An 18,308-nucleotide genomic window follows, 5' to 3' on the forward strand; every position below is an offset into this window, starting at 1 on the left:
AAACACCCCAGAAAATGTTTCAAATTTGAGATAATCTGTAAAAGTGACTTCTAAAATATTGAGAAATAGGGTCCTTTTCTTCAAATGAGCTAAGAAACAGAATTTCCTTGGTGAAATAACTCAACATAGAAGCACTCTGATTGAATCAGAGTATCGAGAACTTGGAGACCCACCCCCCGGGGGATCTCTGCAGAATCCCAGGGCTCCCCAGAAAATACTTTGCTGAGTTTTCCCAACACGTATCGGCAGGGCTCAGCTTTCTCAAGACAGAGGTCTGGAGTGTTTCCTCGTGATAATAACCCTTTCCAGAATCCACACTGCCAACCCACTCTCAGGAAACCCTGCGTTTTAAAGGAAAGTTTCTGAGCAACTGTGGATCCCCAGTAATTGTCCAGACTTAGCATTGTTCAAGCATAGGCCGCTCCCGGTGAACAGTAACGGTTTCAGGCTAATAAGGAAATAATCCATTTTCAGCAGATGAAAGAAGGGGGATCAGAAAGGTAACTTGAGCCCAGGGTAATAGCAGTGCCAAAAACTTATAATGGAAACTATCTAAAGAATCCAAGACCCTTTGTTAGATATGAATGATTTCTTTTTTCTGGTGAAAAGTGTATGAAGAACTTGAGAAGAAAGGCCTGAGTGGGTTTTATGAAACAACCTCTGTCTAGGGAAGAAGGGCTCGAGGTTCGGTTGCAGCCCCCACTGTATCCCTAGGTTATGTAACAGGGAGGGAGTTGAAAGATGTTCAGACCAGCACAATGTGATGTGCTCTGTCTTTGAACTCTTTCCTCCAGGTTTTAACTGTAAGTCCATACCCGATTCCTTGCAATACCTCCCCGACAAGGTGTGTAAAATATAACAGAGACAGAAACAAACTTAATTAAGGAAGAATTCTGTAAGGAACGCTACACGCACCTGGCACTCTCCACTCCGAGTGCCAGCATCTTCACTGTAATAATCAGGAAGAATTTGCCTACCCGAGATATCCATGTACGACAATGCTTCGGGTTTTTCAAAGCAAGATTTAAATGTGTGTGTGTGTGTGTGTATAATATTATATATGTGTGTGTATGTATATGTATATATATAAAACATTATATATCCCGTTATATATATGTGCATGTGCATGCATATATATATATATATGCACATATATATGTGTGTGTACACACACACACACAGTCCTCTTCTGAAATAAGAACTGGAATCTGTTGGCTCTACCACAAAAGTGGAAAAGGTCTATAAACAATATATTGTGGGTTGTGGCATCAGTTTGTAGTTTCATTCATGGTTGATGGACTAAACTAGGTGCCCAGACAAGACCTGGGCCTGATCCCCATGGGACACTATTCTAGAGAGGAGACAGATAGTAAACCAACACTTACTCAGTTCCTCCCAGAAGACCTGATCCTCCCTCTTCGGTGTGACTGAGAATCACTGAGGAAGCGGGTTAAAAATACATATTCCTGATTCAGCAAACCTGAGGCAGGGCTGAGGAATTAGCATTTTTAATGAGCAGGAGCTCTGCAGCAAGCCCAGGGCAGGTGGTTGGCAGGCTTGGAAAAGCTAGTGCAGCTAAGGAGGCTCCAGAACCGCCCCGCACCCTGGGTCCGCATTCCCTAGTCTCATGCTCTGAGTGCAGGAATGCCCATTTCTTGCTTCAGATCCCTTATGGATAAGCCTTAGTCTTGGCCACACACTTCCTCCCAGCCTAAACTTTGAATACTAGATCCCAAGGGCTAAATAATTTCTTTTTTTTTTTTTTAAAGATTTTATTTATTTATTTGACAGAGAGAAATCACAAGTAGGTAGAGAGGCAGGCAGAGAGAGAGAGGAGGAAGCAGGCTCCCTGCCGAGCAGAGAGCCCGATGCGGGATTCGATCCCAGGACCCTGAGATCATGACTTGAGCCGAAGGCAGCGGCTTAACCACTGAGCCACCCAGGCGCCCCTAAATAATTTCTTGTTAGAGAAAACTCTGAGTCTCTCCAGCACACTCTGAAAATACCTGCAGTGTTTTGCTGCAGCTCCCTGTCTCTCTAACCCGAGCCAGCTGCCCGCTGCCCCCCACCTCAACCCCCCGCCATTTCTACACAGCTGCATCGCTTCTACATTCTGTGAGCTTCCACAGTCGGGGAGCAGGTTTCACACCCCTTTGAGTACTAATAGTGACATTCTGCTGGGAAAGTGCTCGAGTGTTTCCAATGCCATGTAATACCCCATCCCGCTCGGGATTATCCAAGGGCATGCCTATTTGATCTCCTTATGCCTCATATCACCCACCCACACACCCACACACACACACCCCTGTGCAAATAAATAGGTTTGCATATAAAATCTATCTAAATAGGAGCACCTGGGGGCCTCAGTCTGTTAAACATCTGCCTTCAGCTAAGGTCATAATCCTGGGGTGCTGGGATGGAGCCCTGCATTGGGCTCCTTGCACAGCGAGGAGTCTGCCTCTCCCTCTCCCTCTGCTGCTCTCTCTCTGCATCAAATAAAGTCTTAAAAAAAAAAAAAAAAGAAGGAAGGAAATCTATCTAAATAAAAGCTGCCATTTCCTTAATGTTATCAAGAAGTCTTAATTTCCAAACTCTCAATTATAAACTATATACAGCTAATAACCCACACAAGAATTCGGCTCGGTCAATCCTATTTCTTTTTTTTTTTTTTTTAAAGATTTTTATTTATTTATTTGACAGAGAGAGATCACAAGCAGACAGACAGGCAGGCAGAGAGAGAGAGGAAGGGAAGCAGGCTCCCCGCCAAGCAGAGAGCCCAACGTGGGACTCGATCCCAGGACCCTGAGATCATGACCTGAGCCGAAGGCAGCGGCTCAATCCACTGAGCCACCCAGGCGCCCCAGTCAATCCTATTTCTATAAAGGCACCTCAAATTGACAAACTCTGTCTCCAAATGCAATGGCCTGTTCTCTTCCCGTTAGCGACAGTGTGAGGATTACCCTGGACACAACACCTTGCCTGGCCCATGCTGTGACTCAGCCCAGAACTCCCACATATTAGAGCAAGACCAGCTTTTATCATTCTCTGAAGCACAAATTGTCACTGCAGAATCATCTCTGAACCAATTAACTGTATCATCATGGATTGTAAGCATAACACTTTTTAAACTTAGTCCTTATATTTTTTATTTCTTCTTAATCCAGTAATACCTTACTAATAAAAAATTAATTGCTTAGGGTTGAGCTAAATGAGTGAAAAGTATGGATTATAAATTATGTCTTCCCCGAGCAGTTTTGTTACCATAAAATACAACTAGATTAAATAAATGTTGCCAAGTAGAAGGCATGTTGCCCTGCCCTATTTTAATGAGTAGATGAGACTAATTTGTAATTAGCATGTGAAGCCTGGTAAATTGCTTTTTAAAATGTTCTTAGCATAGGAAGCACATGCTTCCAGAGCGCACATCACAGGCGTTATCCAAAGCTGGCTCTCTGAATAATCAGTAAGGGTGTTATAGCAGATTGAAGCCCTAGATAATTTTTTGAGGTCCATTTCAGCCTAAAATACCCACAATCCTCTGATTAACTGAATTTAAAGCATTTTTTGTGTGTGAAATTCTTTTTGTTTTTAAGGGGTTTTTTAATTTATTCATTTGAGAGAGACAGAGACAGAGCATGAGTGGGGAGGGACAGGGGAGAGGGAGAAGCAGGCTCCCTGCTGAGCAGGGGCCCGCTGCCAGGACCCTGGGATCATGACCTGGGCCTAAGGCAAACACTCACCTGACTGAGCCACCCAGCTGTCCCTTTTTTCGTGAAATTCTTTTAAAAATTATCATAAGTTCCAATTTAGTGAAGCTCAAATTGATAGATTTTGCTGAATCCAATTATTCTATAATTTCCTGATTTTCATAGGAAAGTTAATATTTGGTGCCCCATCAAGAGATGTCATGTTCCATGACATCTCAGTGGGAAAAAAAAGGAGGAAATTTCACTCCAGAGATGTGGAAAGTGATACAAGAACAAAATTACCAGTTGTTGACATTTGTATCATAGTAACTATTTACTTCCAAATATACAGTATCTTTTTGCCTTTACACTTATTCTGTGCAGTAACAATAGTTGTTATTAACAACACTGGGTTAAAGAAAGAGAGCTCAAGGGTCTGTGAGGTCTTTCGGGAATAGAATTCAGGTCTTCCGACTCCAGAGTCTACCTGGAATGTCATAGAAGTTGAATGAATGAGAAAATTGATCATCAGTCAATAAATAAAATTAAAGATTAACCTATCTAATTAAAAGAAAGCCCTTGAAGGCCAAACAAGACAATCACTCAAGCACCAAACATCTTTCTGATACTGAGGAACGCAAGAATCCTATCAGGATATGTAGTCAGGGCTGCCTTTCCAATTTGAGGGGCCTGGTGCAAAATGAAAATGCAGGGTTCCTTGCTCACAGCTCATTAGAGATTTTAAGGCAGTGACAACAGGTTCTTAAACCAAGCACAGAGCCCTTCTAAGATCCAGGGGTCCTGTGTAAATACACAGACCCCACGCCTGACAAGCCAACTTTCACATCATGTTTCAAAGCTTAAGATACTGGTTCTCGGTGGGAATGGTACCATCCTCTAGACAGCATTCTGGATCCTGCTGGGTGTGGAGGTTCTTGGTTGGCACAAGTGGAGGCTCTGCTGGTACATAGCAGGCATGTGTTCAGGACTCCCGAGATGCTCGTGTCAGGGGAAGGTCTGCACTACAAAGAATTTTCCTGCTTTCCAGAGAACTTCTGAAAATCCCACCTGATAGTCATATGGTGAAAATCCTGTTTACAATGATCTGAGCTTATTATTTCTTTTACACATCCTGGATTTTCCTGTACATAACTACTCTGTCGGTTCCGGAAACACTGCACGGTGTTTGATTGAATCTTTATCGTTAAAAACAGTTTCATCAACAATGGCAACACATCATTCAGGGGGTCTCACGGATGTATGTACAGGCATCGGACCCCTCAGTTTTGTCTTCTAGTGGGGTCTTAGGCATGCTGTTACCTAAAGGAATGTGTATGATATTATAAATTAATTTCCTTGTGTATTACAGTCAAAGCATTAGTTTTTCTCTAATTGTTTGGGGGTGGGTCGTATTAGGGGAGCATTGCAGGTCATGTTGGCAAAAAGGGGATTTCAAACTACTTGTACACAAAGTAGCTTTGGGTATGAAAGAGTTGAGAACCTAGGCTTAGAGGCATAAGATTACCAAATGTTTCAGCTGGAAGGAATTTGAGGGATTATCTACTTCATTGACAGATAAGGAAATTGGGGCTGAAATTGATTATAGATGTTGCCTAAGGTCACCCTGCAAATATTGGTCATGCCAGGACACGACCCTGTGCTCATTTCTAGGACTATATAATTAATTCCTTCCTTCCCTTCCTTCCTTCCTCCTTCCTTCCTTCCAACAAACACAGCTGTGCTCCTACAGCCAGGCACTTTGTGGGTCCCGACACAGAGGTGTCTAAGTCACAGGTTCTGCCCTAAAGAAGACCACAGACTGGCTGGAATGAATAGAGCAGCAAGCAGATATGGGGCAACATAGCTTGGAGCAGACCTGTGTTCAACTTATGGCAGGGGGTAACTGACTGAGTTTATACAGGGGATGGAAGGCTTCCCAGCAAAGGTGGGATTTGAATCTTGAGATGGGAGAAAAGCATTGCTCTGTAGGGACAGGGTAACCCTCATTCTAAGCAGTTGCACAGAGCAGACAGAGACATGGTGGCGAAGCAGGGCCATCTGTAATCAGATACTGACTGTCCACAGCCCTTAATGTCAAGGAGTATTTTCCAGAAGCTTAGAGCCGGTCATTATCCTGCCAAATACAGCCAAGCAGAGAGCAGAGCTGGCGCACAGGCCTGGGGACTCCCTGAGGTCATCAGGGAGAGAAGAAATAGAGGGGGAGGCTTCCACGTTGCTCCGTGGGCGGTGAGGGCTCTGTGGGCACTGGCCAGAGTGCAAGCTAAGAAAATGGGTCGTTGATTGCTGAGGTGATTAAGTGGATCACCTTATTGATTCTCACCTAGCTCCGAACAGACCTCAATAACCAACATCAAGTGCTTTAATAAGAGCAAAGGAAAGATTTACTGGATGCGAGTGCTTTTCATTAGAGAGGACCAAGGGGAAATAAAACCCGCTGACCCACCCATGAGGGGCCTCAGCTCGGCTTCCAGCCTGGTGACTGCCAGCCAGACAGGAAAGTGAGTAAGAGGAAGTCAAATGAGACAGCCTCTGGGCTCATGCTTATCAGAAGTGCTAGAAAAGACTCTCCACAGATTGCCAGATTGTCTGCCTCACTTCTCCTCTTCCTCTCCACACTGCAAATCCGGTCACCAGGGAAGCCGGGAGACAGGAGACGTGGCTGCCGCTTCGAAAGCCCCAAACCAGCCACCGGCTTGGCACCATCTGTCATCATCAACCCTACAAGAGATTAATTATTTTCTCCACATTGCAATGGAGGACAGTAAATCCCCCATGAAGGGACTCAGAAGGGCCAGGGCTAGGATTAGAACCCAGGTCTCTCTGGAAGCAAGGCCTCTGTGCTTGAGATTTTTCTCTTGGAAACACAACCTGGTGGGCATCTATTTTTCCTCTCCAGGTTTTGAGTAGAATCCACTCTACCCTGCATAAACTGACCAAATTTTAATTTCAACAGAGCAAGCAATTGCTGTATATCAGATACCAATAAAATACGGTGCCATTTGGTCTTCGTAACCAGCTAAGGAGGTTGCTGGACTATTATTATCCCCATTTTAGAAATGAGTTAACTGAGGCTTGGAGAGAGTTACTCAGGTAGCATGTGGCAAAGTGGGACCTTGAACACAGCATTATCAGATTCCCAGGCTCTAATCAACTACAACCTAGATGCTTCTGGAAGAAAAGGATAAATGAAAAGTATAGCAGGCAATCTAAGTAGACCTAGAAAGGACTTCCATTCCTTCGAAAATTCGACCAATATTTGTTGAGCTCCTACTTCATCTCAAAGGATACGGTGATAATCATATGAATAACATTCTTTTGGGGGCAGCTTATTATAAATGAGGGACAAACAAGAAAAACCAGAAAAGTCCTGAGAGGCATGCGTACGATCAAGAAAATAAAACAGGGCATGGTGGGTGGATTGACTTTCCAGTGGGTGGTCAGGGCGATGTCACCTGAGAAACTTGCTTGTAAGCTGAGTCTTCGAGGACAAGAAAGTTGTAACCATGCCAGAATCTAGCTGAAAAGATTCTAGGTGGGCAAAATGGCGAGTACAGAGACATAAGGCGGGAAGGACCCTGGTGCACCCACAGAAGAGGAGTCCACTGTGATTCGAATATACTGACAAGACAAGGCGTGAAAGGAGGGGTACCAGGTCTCCTGGGCCTGGCAGGCCACTGTGAGGCATCGGACTTTAAGCAAGAGGAACAGATATGAACGTGTTTTAAGCATTTAAAATGATTTGCATTTTAAGAAACATAATTTGGGCTGCTGTTTGGATGGGTCACGAGAGGAGTGGGAGGCCATTGCGGGAGTCCAGCTGGAGCCCTGCTGTTGGCTTGGATTCAGGGCAAGCAGGAGATGTAAAGAAGTAGACACATCCTAAGACTGCCTTGAGGGAGACCTGAACTCACTTGCCACCTCACTTTTATAAAAAGACGGGGGGGGGGGGAGGCGCCAGGGTGGCTCATTGGGTTAAGCGTCTGTTTTCAGCTCAGGTCATGATCCCAGGGTCCTGGGATCGAACCCCACATCAGTGGGGGAAGGGGGGTCCCTGCTCAGTGGGAAGCCTACTTCTTCCTCTCTCTTTGCCCCTCCCACCCTCAATCATGCTCTCTCTCCCTCAAATAAATAAATAAAATCCTTTTTAAAAAAAATAAAATAAGTTAAAGGATAAGAGCTGCTACTTTTTTGACACCTGGGTGGTGCCTCCTACCAGTGCCTCTCATTGTGTTTTGACTGGCTTCTGCCAAATGAGACAATGAAAACTTGACCAAACTAACAGAATGTGATGCCATCATCTCCCTGCTCACTCCAGGAGAGGGTTGCATGAAGTTTCACAAAACACAATGCCTGCCGGGAAGCCAAACACCTCCCCTAACCACTGCTCACTGTGGCCCAGCCATAAAAGAAAACCCACAGGCAGAGAATTCCTTGTTTTTCTAAACTGGGCTCAGTTACGGCTTGTCCAGTCCACTGTAGTCAATATGGCAGTTAGTTTAGAAGAAAGAGAAAATGCTGTGAACTAGGAGAGACACAAGGTCACCGTGACGTGCCACCTCATATATTTGAAAGCAACTTTGGAAGGTAGTTTTCCTCACAGTGTGAAAGTGAAAATATGAGGAGGGTCTGTCTACCCCCAACAGGTTGAAGTGCCCTTTGTAGAAATCAGGGAAAATTCACCCGAAGGCTAGTGAAGAATCTGACAGGGAAGTGTTCCTTTGTGTCATGTTCTCAGGAGGAAAACCAGCCGGTGACATGCGATTGTCCCCAGGTCTGACTCCAGGAGACAGAAGGCTGGGCACAAAGCAAACCGTCAGGAGAAAAAAGAAATTGAGGGAACCCTGGAGAAGATGAGCCTTGTACATAATTGATCTGACAGACCACTGCCCACTCCATCATGGCAGCTGAAGTATGGCCACTCTCCCATGTGGGAGCCCATTTGCGTTTAAGGGCACCAGACTCCAGCTATTAAGAAAAGTGTTTAAACAGGAAGGAGAACCTGAGTGGATGGCTCTGGAAACCCAAGCACCATGTCAGAGCCTCAGGATTAAATAAAATATATATCTAGCCGAAATCAAAAAGAATTTTGTTTGTCAAACCCGGGAAGGGGGTAAAGGGCTAGGACAATGGCCCCTCCTGACTTTGGGTTGGTTAATTGTATTCAGAGAAAAAAAAAATGCTGTGCGCTCTGGGGAACTTCCTGAAAAATGACAATGGAATTACCCTCTCGGCACTTGGTTCTGCTTTCTTCCTAAGGGTAGGAGAAATAGATGTTCATCACTTAATCAGTCAATAAACATTTATTTAGTACCTATCACTTGTCCATCATTCTGCTAAGGATAGCATAAAGACAAAATAGGGGGATGCCTGGGTGGCTCAGTGGGTTAAAGCCTCTGCCTTCAGCTCAGGTCATGATCTCAAGGTCCTGGGATTGAGTCCCACATCAGGCCCTCTGCTCAGTGGGGGGCCTGCTTCCTCCTCTCTCTCTGCCTGCCTCTCTGCCTACTTGTGATCTCTGTCTGTCAAATAAATAAAATCTTTAAAAATACATAAATAATTTTAAAAATTAAAAAAAAAATAAAAACAAGATAGGCACACCATCCCTGACCTCATGGACTTTGGTTCGGTTTCTAGTCTTTTCAGATATTTTGACAGTTTGGGGACAAAAGAGTAAATTCAGGTTAATTGATCTCTTATTCTGAGTAAAGCAATATGAAGACTACTTATTCATTCGACAAACATTAATAAAAGGACACGGGTGATAAACCATGATTATATTTTGGGAGATACATAAGTGGATTTAGATCTGGATAGCTGCCCCAAGGGGCCCCCAGAATGGGAGGAATGATAACATAGGTATATAGATATAACTAAAGCCAATGCTAGAAAATGATAAACAGCATCGAAAAAGAGAAGTTCAGATGAAGAACTTTATCAGGAAGGACGAGGGGATGACTAACTCTGGGAGACGGACAACATCTATTCTCTGCCTCAGTTTCCCAATTCATTCATTCATTTACTCAACAAATAGGACTTGAATTCTTGCCACATTTCAGACATTGTTTGGGGCTAGAATGAAAATCAGACTAGAAAGGAGAGATGTGAGGTGACTGGGTGGCTCAGGGGGTTAAGCCTCTGCTTCAGCTCAGGTCATGATCCCAGGGTCCTGGAATAGAGCCCCGCATCGGGCCCTCTGCTCAGCAGGGAGCCTGCTTCTTCCTCTCTCTCTGCCTGCCTCTCTGCCTACTTGCGATCTCTCTCTGTGTGTCAAATAAATAAATAAAATCTTTGAAAGAAAAAAAAAAGAAAGGAGAGATGTGCCAATTCACTGGGATAAACACCTTAATCCAAGCAGGGAGAAGATGCAGTGGGAAAACCAAGGCGGGAACTTCCAAGTCTGCCTGTGGTGAGAGACAGTTAGCAAAAGAAGTTTTGTGCTAGTAGTCAAGCTGTCGCTGGGTGAGAAAGAAAAGTGAACATCTCAGGAGAAAGAAGAGAGAGGACTGGGGCTTCGGGCAAAGTCATTACAAAGACCTGCAAGTGGGAGATGCAGAGGGAGTTGAGGGTGAGTTTGGGAGGCAGGGGAGGAGGCCGAGGGAGCTGCTGGTAGTGTTCCTCATGAAGTGGGAAGGGAGGTTATCAGGTGAGAAGTAGAGGTAGCGTGGTCTAGGGAGACTGATTGGTAGGTTATGCTCTGTAAAGCTGCTTTGAGAATGTAAGAAGATACTATTAAAGAACAAGCCAAAGTAGAAACAGCTCTAAAGTAGAAACCACAAACATGGCATAAATTCCACATAGTAATGCAAAATATTCTAATAGTACTTAGTAGTCTGGGTGTAAGAGTGCTGGGGACCCAGCACTGGACAGAGACACACCTAGTGCATGTACAACAGAACAGAGCCATTAGGAAGACCTCAAATCAACCACAGGGTCCAGCCAGATGGGCTGAAAGAAAATGGTCAAGTCATTGGAGTAGGAACAGTAGATGGCTTCCATCTCAGGTGTCAGCTCCAATTGATAGAGTCCTACACAGAGAAGGATTCCAAAATTACCTCTCTGCTCAAGAGGAAAGAGTGCATAATCAGTCAGGAACGTTCCCCATGGGCCCAGAAAGGATGACGGCCCCCATGCCAGATGTTTGCCATCTCCAGACTGGAGGCCAGATGAGGCTGGGAGAGAAAAGGAGTCAGAAAGCTGGCAGGAGGGGAGGGCAGAGAAGGAGATATGGGGACCTGAGGTTGCCAAGGTAGAATTCTCCCCGGAGCTTTCGGAGCCTAGACCTTGGCCACGGGAAGGCTTGGCTGAATAGAGGATAAGGCACGGTCTACGGAGTTCAAAAACCCGAACACGGCTGTTTTTGTCTCACCGGAAAAGAGAGGTGTCTTCAGGGGGAGAAAAGAAAATAAAAGACATTGTGCTTTAAGGGAAGGACAGATGACTGAAAGAGAAATTGGCCGTTACGGTGGAAATGGAGGAACGCATGGAAACGCCTCATTCCTGTACAGTCAGCCTCCTCTTTGAATGAGTCAAAGAAAGCAGGGGCATGACGCCTGTGTGGGCCTCCTCTACACTCAGGGCTCACACTGACCCATCTGCACTCTGCAGGGAAATCAGCCGCTGACCATCTCCTACAGCAGGGCAGGGGAGGGTGGGGGCAGGATGCTAAGCGACGAGCCAACCACCTCTCCTCCAATGACCTGAGACCGTGACTTGTTTTAAATCATGGTGAGAACACTTAATATGAGACCTACTCTCTTAACAAATGTCTAAGTGTAAAATACAGTATTACTGACTGTGGGGATGATACCCTGTAGCAGATCTCTAGAACTTTTCCACCTTCATTAACTGAAACTCCGTGCCCTCGGATTAGTGACCCTCTTCCTCCTGCCTCCCCCAGGCCCCAGCAAAGGCGCTCCTTGATTCCATAAATTTGGCTCCGTTAGATACTTCATGTAAGTGGGAGCACGCAGTGTTTGTCTTTCTGTGCCTGGCTTTTTTCACTTAGCTTCATGTCTGTCTTCAACGTTCCTCTGTGTTATCACATACTGCAGACCTGCCTTCTTTTTTAAGGCCAAATAATATCCCACAGCGTGTATATACCGTGTTTGTTTCATCCGTTCATCCGAGGACGGACACTTTGGTTGTTTTCGCATCTTGGCTCTTGTGACTCATGCTGCAGTGAGCACGGGAGTGTAAATATCTCTTTGAGATGCCCACCGATTTTTCTGGGTAAGTACCCAGAAATAGAATTGCTGAATCATACGATCTATTTTTAACTTCTGGAGGAGCCTCTGTAGCAACTACACCACTTTGCATTCCCACCACCGGGGTGCCAGGCTTCCAGTTTCCTCCTTCCTCCCCTGAATCTTTTCCTGGGCTCTGGAGTGACCGTGTCTCAGGAGGGTCACAGGGAAAGACCATCCCCTCCTCACGGACTCAGTCCCGCCGTGGAGGGCTGAGTCCACATTTCCTCCATGCTTCCTGGTCTACCATCTTGCCTCATGGGTAAATGTAGGGAAGGAATCAGGATGCACTCATGGCCGTAAAGAGCACATCTAAAAGGGTTTGTCCAAAAAAGAGTTAATGACTGCTTCTCTGCGGGAAACCCTAAAGAAATGAGTGTTCTGGAGTGTAGAACATTCGCTTTTACGGTAGGTGGTGTTATTGTTACATGTTCATACAGACAGTGCTAATTAACAATCCTAAAGGCCACATCATTAAATTATTTCTCAGCTTAAAACCCTGCAATGTTTAATGCACTTCAGCAATTCAGTGATATCTAAGACACCAGCCTGAATCCCAGGCATTATTCTGCGGCTGACAAAGTGCAAGTTGTTCCTAAGTGCAGGTGAGGCTTGAAAAAGAAAGAAAAGCGTCTGATGGGCTGTTTCCCTGGCCCTTGCCCTGACACACACTCCACATGGGGAAACGACAATAATCTTCAAAGAAAACTGAAAGTGGACCTAATCCTTACCAGAGAGACAAAATGTAGACTACCCATTTTTTCCATATGCGCAAATATGAAAAATCTGATCAGATTTTCCTAAAGACCTTACCTGAGAAATCAAATCGTTACCCTCACATCTGTGTAAGGTCCACTGAGGATGGAAGGCGATTTTCCTCTGGGTGCTGCCACCCAACCCGTTGGTCATTCCTAACCACCACAAATGGCCTTTGGGGTTTGAACCTGGGGCAATGTCATGGCTTTGGGCTGGGTTTTCCCTGGATGTATATCACAGTCAGCACAGAGCACTGAAGAGCACACAAAGCTTCTTTGTCTCCCACCCAGTGAAATATCTTAAGTACAGAGTGTGGCGAGAAAGGGCTTCAATCCAGCTTAAACACCCACATATACACAGACACACGGACAGACAGACACACACACACATACATATACACACAGCTCTTGCCCTTCCCTGCCACCACCCACCCCCCAAGCCTGATCTTCTTTGTGGTGAGACAGTTCTCTGCACAGGCACAGAGCCTGGTTCAGCCGGCCAAGTGGCCTCAGTCCTCTGGACAAGATTTGGCAGGCAATACCATGACAGAACCTCCCGCTTGGAAGATGCTGGTGCCGAGGACGCATCTGGGAGCAGCACATATGTGATTCCACTGGTTTTCACACAAAGAGGCAGACTGTGCCAGTGGCCAGCTGGGCACTCATCTGTAGCCATAGAAGCAGGCGTGAGGGAGCAAACTGGCGATTCTCTTTGCGTGGCCTCCCCACATACCCTGTCTCTGCATAAACCAATCTCCTCATTACTCTCCTTCCTAACATCGTGCCAGGAGGGTCCTTCGAGAAGCCTCTACTAAACGCTACGAAACCGGGAGACATGTATCTCCTTAGTCCATACCCTAACCACAGAGCCTTACACAGAGCATACTTTCAATAAAGGTTTGTTGAATGGAGGGAGGGAGGGAAGGATGGATGGATGGATGGATGGATGGATGCACGGGTAGAAGAATAAAGCAAGCCAAGATGCTATTCCCCCTCTCTGAAAGAACTGAGTCCTCTCACCGACAGCCTCAGTCTGGACTCTCAATCTCCAGAGAGGCAGTACCGGCTAGGGTTGGCCGAGCCAGCAATGCCCTTGTAGTGCTACCAATCCTCATTATCTCACCTACGGAAGACATCGCCAGCAGACCACAGTATTCTTGCCAGCAGCTTTAAGATCTTTCTTCTCAATTTTCCTCACTAGTGGTCCAGGCAGGATGGAGGCAAATTTCTGTCCCAGGGTTAGAATATCGGCTTTGGAGTCTGAGACCATTGTTGGATCCTGACTCAATCACTTTCTTACTGTGAGACTTGGAGAAAGCAATTGAAAGCAAGATATCCCAGAATGAAGCGTTTGTTTGTTTGTTTGTTTGTTTGTTTGTTTGAATCTGTATAAAGGAAGATAAAGAACCGAATTTATAAGGTTCCTGTGGACCTTAACAGGAAAATTTAGTCAGGACCTGACACAGTAGGTATTCGATAATCATTAGTTGTTTTTAACCAAGAGACTGTTTATGGATTATCAAGTCCCTCATTCGAGGGGAAGGTTTTTTCCATCATTGTTAAGTTCATTGCTCAGTTGCATATCTCCCCAGTGGATGACAGAGAAAAGGCAGTACATGAATGCAGACTCCCTTGGTGGCAGAGAGTGGGACTAGCATGGACTGGGAAATTCTACTATCCTAGAACAATTTGGACGGGCATCATTTGGAAACACAATGTAAAATGAGCAGATCTAGAAGTAAGGAGACCTGGGTTGTAGTCAAAACCCTGTGCCCCTTGGGGTGCCTGGGTGGCTCAGTAGGTTAAGCTGCTGCCTTTGGCTTAGGTCTTGATCTCAGGGTCCTGGGATCAAGTCCCATATCGGGCTCTCTGCTCAGCAGAGAGCCTGCTTCCTTCTCTCTCTCTCTGCCTGCCTCTCTGCCTACTTGGGATCTCTCTCTGTCAAATAAATAAATAAAAATCTTTTAAAATAAATAAATAAATAAATAGAACCTGTGCCCCAACTAACTAGAATCACATGAAGAGGTCACCTCGTTTTTTTCCTGAGATAAAGCTGTTGGATTGCCTAACTGATAAAGTCCCTTCAACCTCCCTTTCTGTGATTCTATGCAGTAGATATCTTCTCACATCCCCAATGAAGCTGGGCCTGACCATTCCCACTCAAAATAAACTCTGAGAATTTGTAACACTTGCCTGTGCTAAGTGTCTGGAAATTAGTCTACATCATGGCCCTCTTGTAATGCTGATGATAACATACACTCAAATCATACTAGCCACAGGTCCAAAATGTGTTCCAAGCCACACACATATACACACCCCGTTGAATTTTCACAACTCTCTAACTATGAGGTGGCTAAGACCACAGTCTCATTTCACAGGTGAAATACTGAAGCACAGAAAATAGAAAAGTAAATTATCCAAGGTCAAACAATGCTGGGGTTAAGTATTTGAACCCAAACTGTAAGGGTCAGCTGTCAGGAGTTAGTGATGGTTTTCCTTGTCAGTTGGCATCTCTCTTCTCCCCCAGGAGGCTCCCTGAGTGGAGAGGCGGGCTGGTGTAGTGACTAAGGAAAAGGTTCCTGGCCTGGCCTGCCTGTGTTCCAAGCCCAGCTCTATTTAACGACTTTTGTGCTTCCATCTCCCACACTTAAAATGAGGCTAATGAGCAGACTTCCTCACACAGTTATTATAAGATATTATAATTATATTATATTATAAGTAAAGGCTGTCAAGTGAAGTGCGGCCCACAGCCAGTGCTGAGGGGGTGTACACTCTCACTGTGCGTGGGAGCCCAGTCCCAAAGTCTCTGTACTCCTGTGCCTCATACATAGTAAGTGCTCGTGAACAGGCACCGAGGGGTCAGATCGACCCAGCTCAACCACAACTCACCTCTTTGACCTCTGGGACCTGTAGGACATCAGCACTTCTTCTGGAGTCTGTTTTCTCAGTTGGTAAAATGGGAATCATACACGCTGCCCCATGAACGCCACAGAATAATTGAGCTACTTCAAGTCGACAAGATGTGGGTGTACACAGTGTTTGAACTGTTAGATAAAGGAAGGGAGCATAATTAGTTCAGGTTTGATGAAACCACCTCCTGAGGGCCTCCAAAGGCCTCTGCTTCAGGGTCATTTGCACCATAAGGCAAAAGCTGAAGAGACGGTTGCCTCTAAAGGAGGCCTGTTGGGAGAAATCTTGTGAAGCCAGGTAATATTTTCATGAAAGCATGGTGCAGAGAGGCCTCTGATCTTATCAAACTGGAGGACCCACTCCTTCGTGTCCAATATGGCGCAAGTCACAAGTTTGCTGCTCTCTAGGGGTATGTTCCAGAACATTCGAGGCATTCTGCCGGCAATGACACACAGGTGCCCATTCAGTTTGATGGAAGTTCGGCAGAGCCTGATGTTCCAGTCCAAACAAGATTATGAAGGAGGCATTTACTTTAGTTGCCCTTTCCCTTTAGAGTTGGACACATCAGTTTCAGCGCCCGTTCCATTGCTTACAGTCTATGTGTCCTTTCTAAAGCAGCCGCCTCGTGGAGGACAGTTGTCAGGACGTGAGACCTCACACAGACTCTGGCATGGGAGAGACACCCTGTGGACTGAGCAGTCATTGTTTTTATCATTTCCCTCTTTAGAGATTCCCAGGTTAGCTCATTCAGACTGAACCCAGGGATGCCAGAGCCCTCGAGTTCTTCCTTCCTGTTCCTTCAGCTGCTCGAGGCAACTCTCCAGGGTCTAGCCATCATCTATTTCCTGGCTTCTGCCAACAAACCCTCCCCTGCCCGCTCCCGTCAAATAGACCAGTTCCCGCAGAGTGAGGTGTCTCCTAAATGCGTCCCCCATCCAGGTAACTCTTGCTAAAAGCTCAGGGCAGTGTGTAAAGACTCCAATTACAGTCATTTTCAATCCCATCCCTTCAGCTCCCCTATTTAGAGGACGTTCCCTGCTACTCCTAAGGTCCTAAAAACTCTTCTCAGGAATACTCAGCCCTCGGAGCCACAGCCCAAAGGGAACCCTCACACAATAGAGAAAGGCAACAGCACAATGTGGAAGGAAAAAAAGCACGGGGTTTCTCACCAGAGAGATCTCTATTCCATAGACAGCTATGGGACAAGAGCCCTTATGACCAGGACCCTTGTTTTCTTTTTTCGTTCTTTTTTTTTTTTAATTTACTTTTTAAATTTCTTTTCAGTGTTCCAGAATTCATTGTTTATGCATCACACCCACTCTCCATGCAATACGTGCCCTCCGTAATACCCACCACCAGGTTCCCCCAACCTCCCACCCTCCTCCCCTCCAAAACCCTGTTTGTTCCTCAGAGCCCTTGTTTTGTTATCCATAAGAGAGGGATGGTAACATTTATCTCACGGGCTTATTGCAATAAGTAAGGGAAATTATGTATCAGTTAGCTTTTGCTGCTTAACAAACCACCCCAAATTTGGTGATTTATAATAACAACCTCACACTCAGCTCACAAGTGTGTTGGTGTGTTATTTGGGCTGGGCTTAGCTGAGCAGTCCCGTTAGGCTCAGCTGGGCTCTTGAGGCTTAGAACTCGAACAGCATCCACACCACATTCAACCAGTCAAAACAAATCACAAGGCTGGTCCAGATTCAGGGAGTAGGGAAACAGACTCTGCTTCCTGAGGGCAGTTGCTTAAAGTTATTGTGATAACTTTTTAATTCTGCCATAGTGATAAATATAAAACACTTGGTCCTCAAACTAAATGAATAGATTTCTCTCATATTTTTGGTTCCAAAATTCTTGTAGTGGGCTTTTTTTTTTTTTAAGATTGTATTTATTTGTTTATTTGAGAAAGAGAGAAAGCACAAGTAGCCAGAGTGGGAGAGGGAGAAGCAGGCTTTCCACTGTGCCGGGAGTCCAATGCACGGCTTGATCCCAGGACACTGGGATCATGACCTGAGCCGGAGACAGATGCTTAACAGATTGAGCTACCCCAGAGCCCCTGAAGTGACCTTTCATATAAAACCTAAAGAAATATTTGTTGAGTCTTTGCTCTTCAGCACTGTGCCAAATACTGGAGAGGAAGCGAGGACTTAAAATATGTTTATGGCAATGTCTCTGCCCTCAAGGTGATCATAATCTAATTGGGAGAAAAAACATGCACACTCAAAGATGAGTTATAAGGCCAGAGTAGAGGAGTTGTGACAAGTCCAGACATGATTAGTTGCTAAATATAATATAGAGGCATTAAGTTCTGAGACAGAAGGGGGGGGGGTGTCCAGAGTCATCAGGGAAGGCTTATTGGAGGGAGGATTTAAGCTGGGTCTCAGAAGACGGTTAGTTGGCACAAAGCACCAAAGTGACATGACTCCCTGACATCCTCTTTCTATCCAGTCTCCCTTTCTAGAGGTCCTTCTTTCAGAAGGGTCTCCCTATATTCACAGTTTGCATGATTAGGCTCTGCTTCCAATGCTATAGGGTAAAAGAAGTAAGATCCTAATATTCAGAGTCATTAGTCGAAGGAAAGCTCTATCCTGGTGATAGACAGAATTATATAGTGGAAAGATTATGGATATATTTAGTCCCCAAATCTGGCAATGTATATTTGCTTTTCTTCTCCAAGACTTCATTCCTTTA

General features: G+C 45.3%; 1 protein-coding gene across 3 annotated transcripts in view; it reads left to right on the forward strand.

Moving 5' to 3' along the window:
- Positions 1–18,308, forward strand: part of NFIA (nuclear factor I A) — a 567,374-nt gene that overhangs the window by 86,877 nt on the left and 462,189 nt on the right. The gene's annotated exons all lie outside the window — the stretch shown is intronic.

The sequence above is a fragment of the Mustela nivalis genome (assembly GCF_964662115.1).
Source record: "Mustela nivalis genome assembly, chromosome: 10".
Taxonomy (NCBI): Eukaryota; Metazoa; Chordata; class Mammalia; order Carnivora; family Mustelidae; genus Mustela; species Mustela nivalis.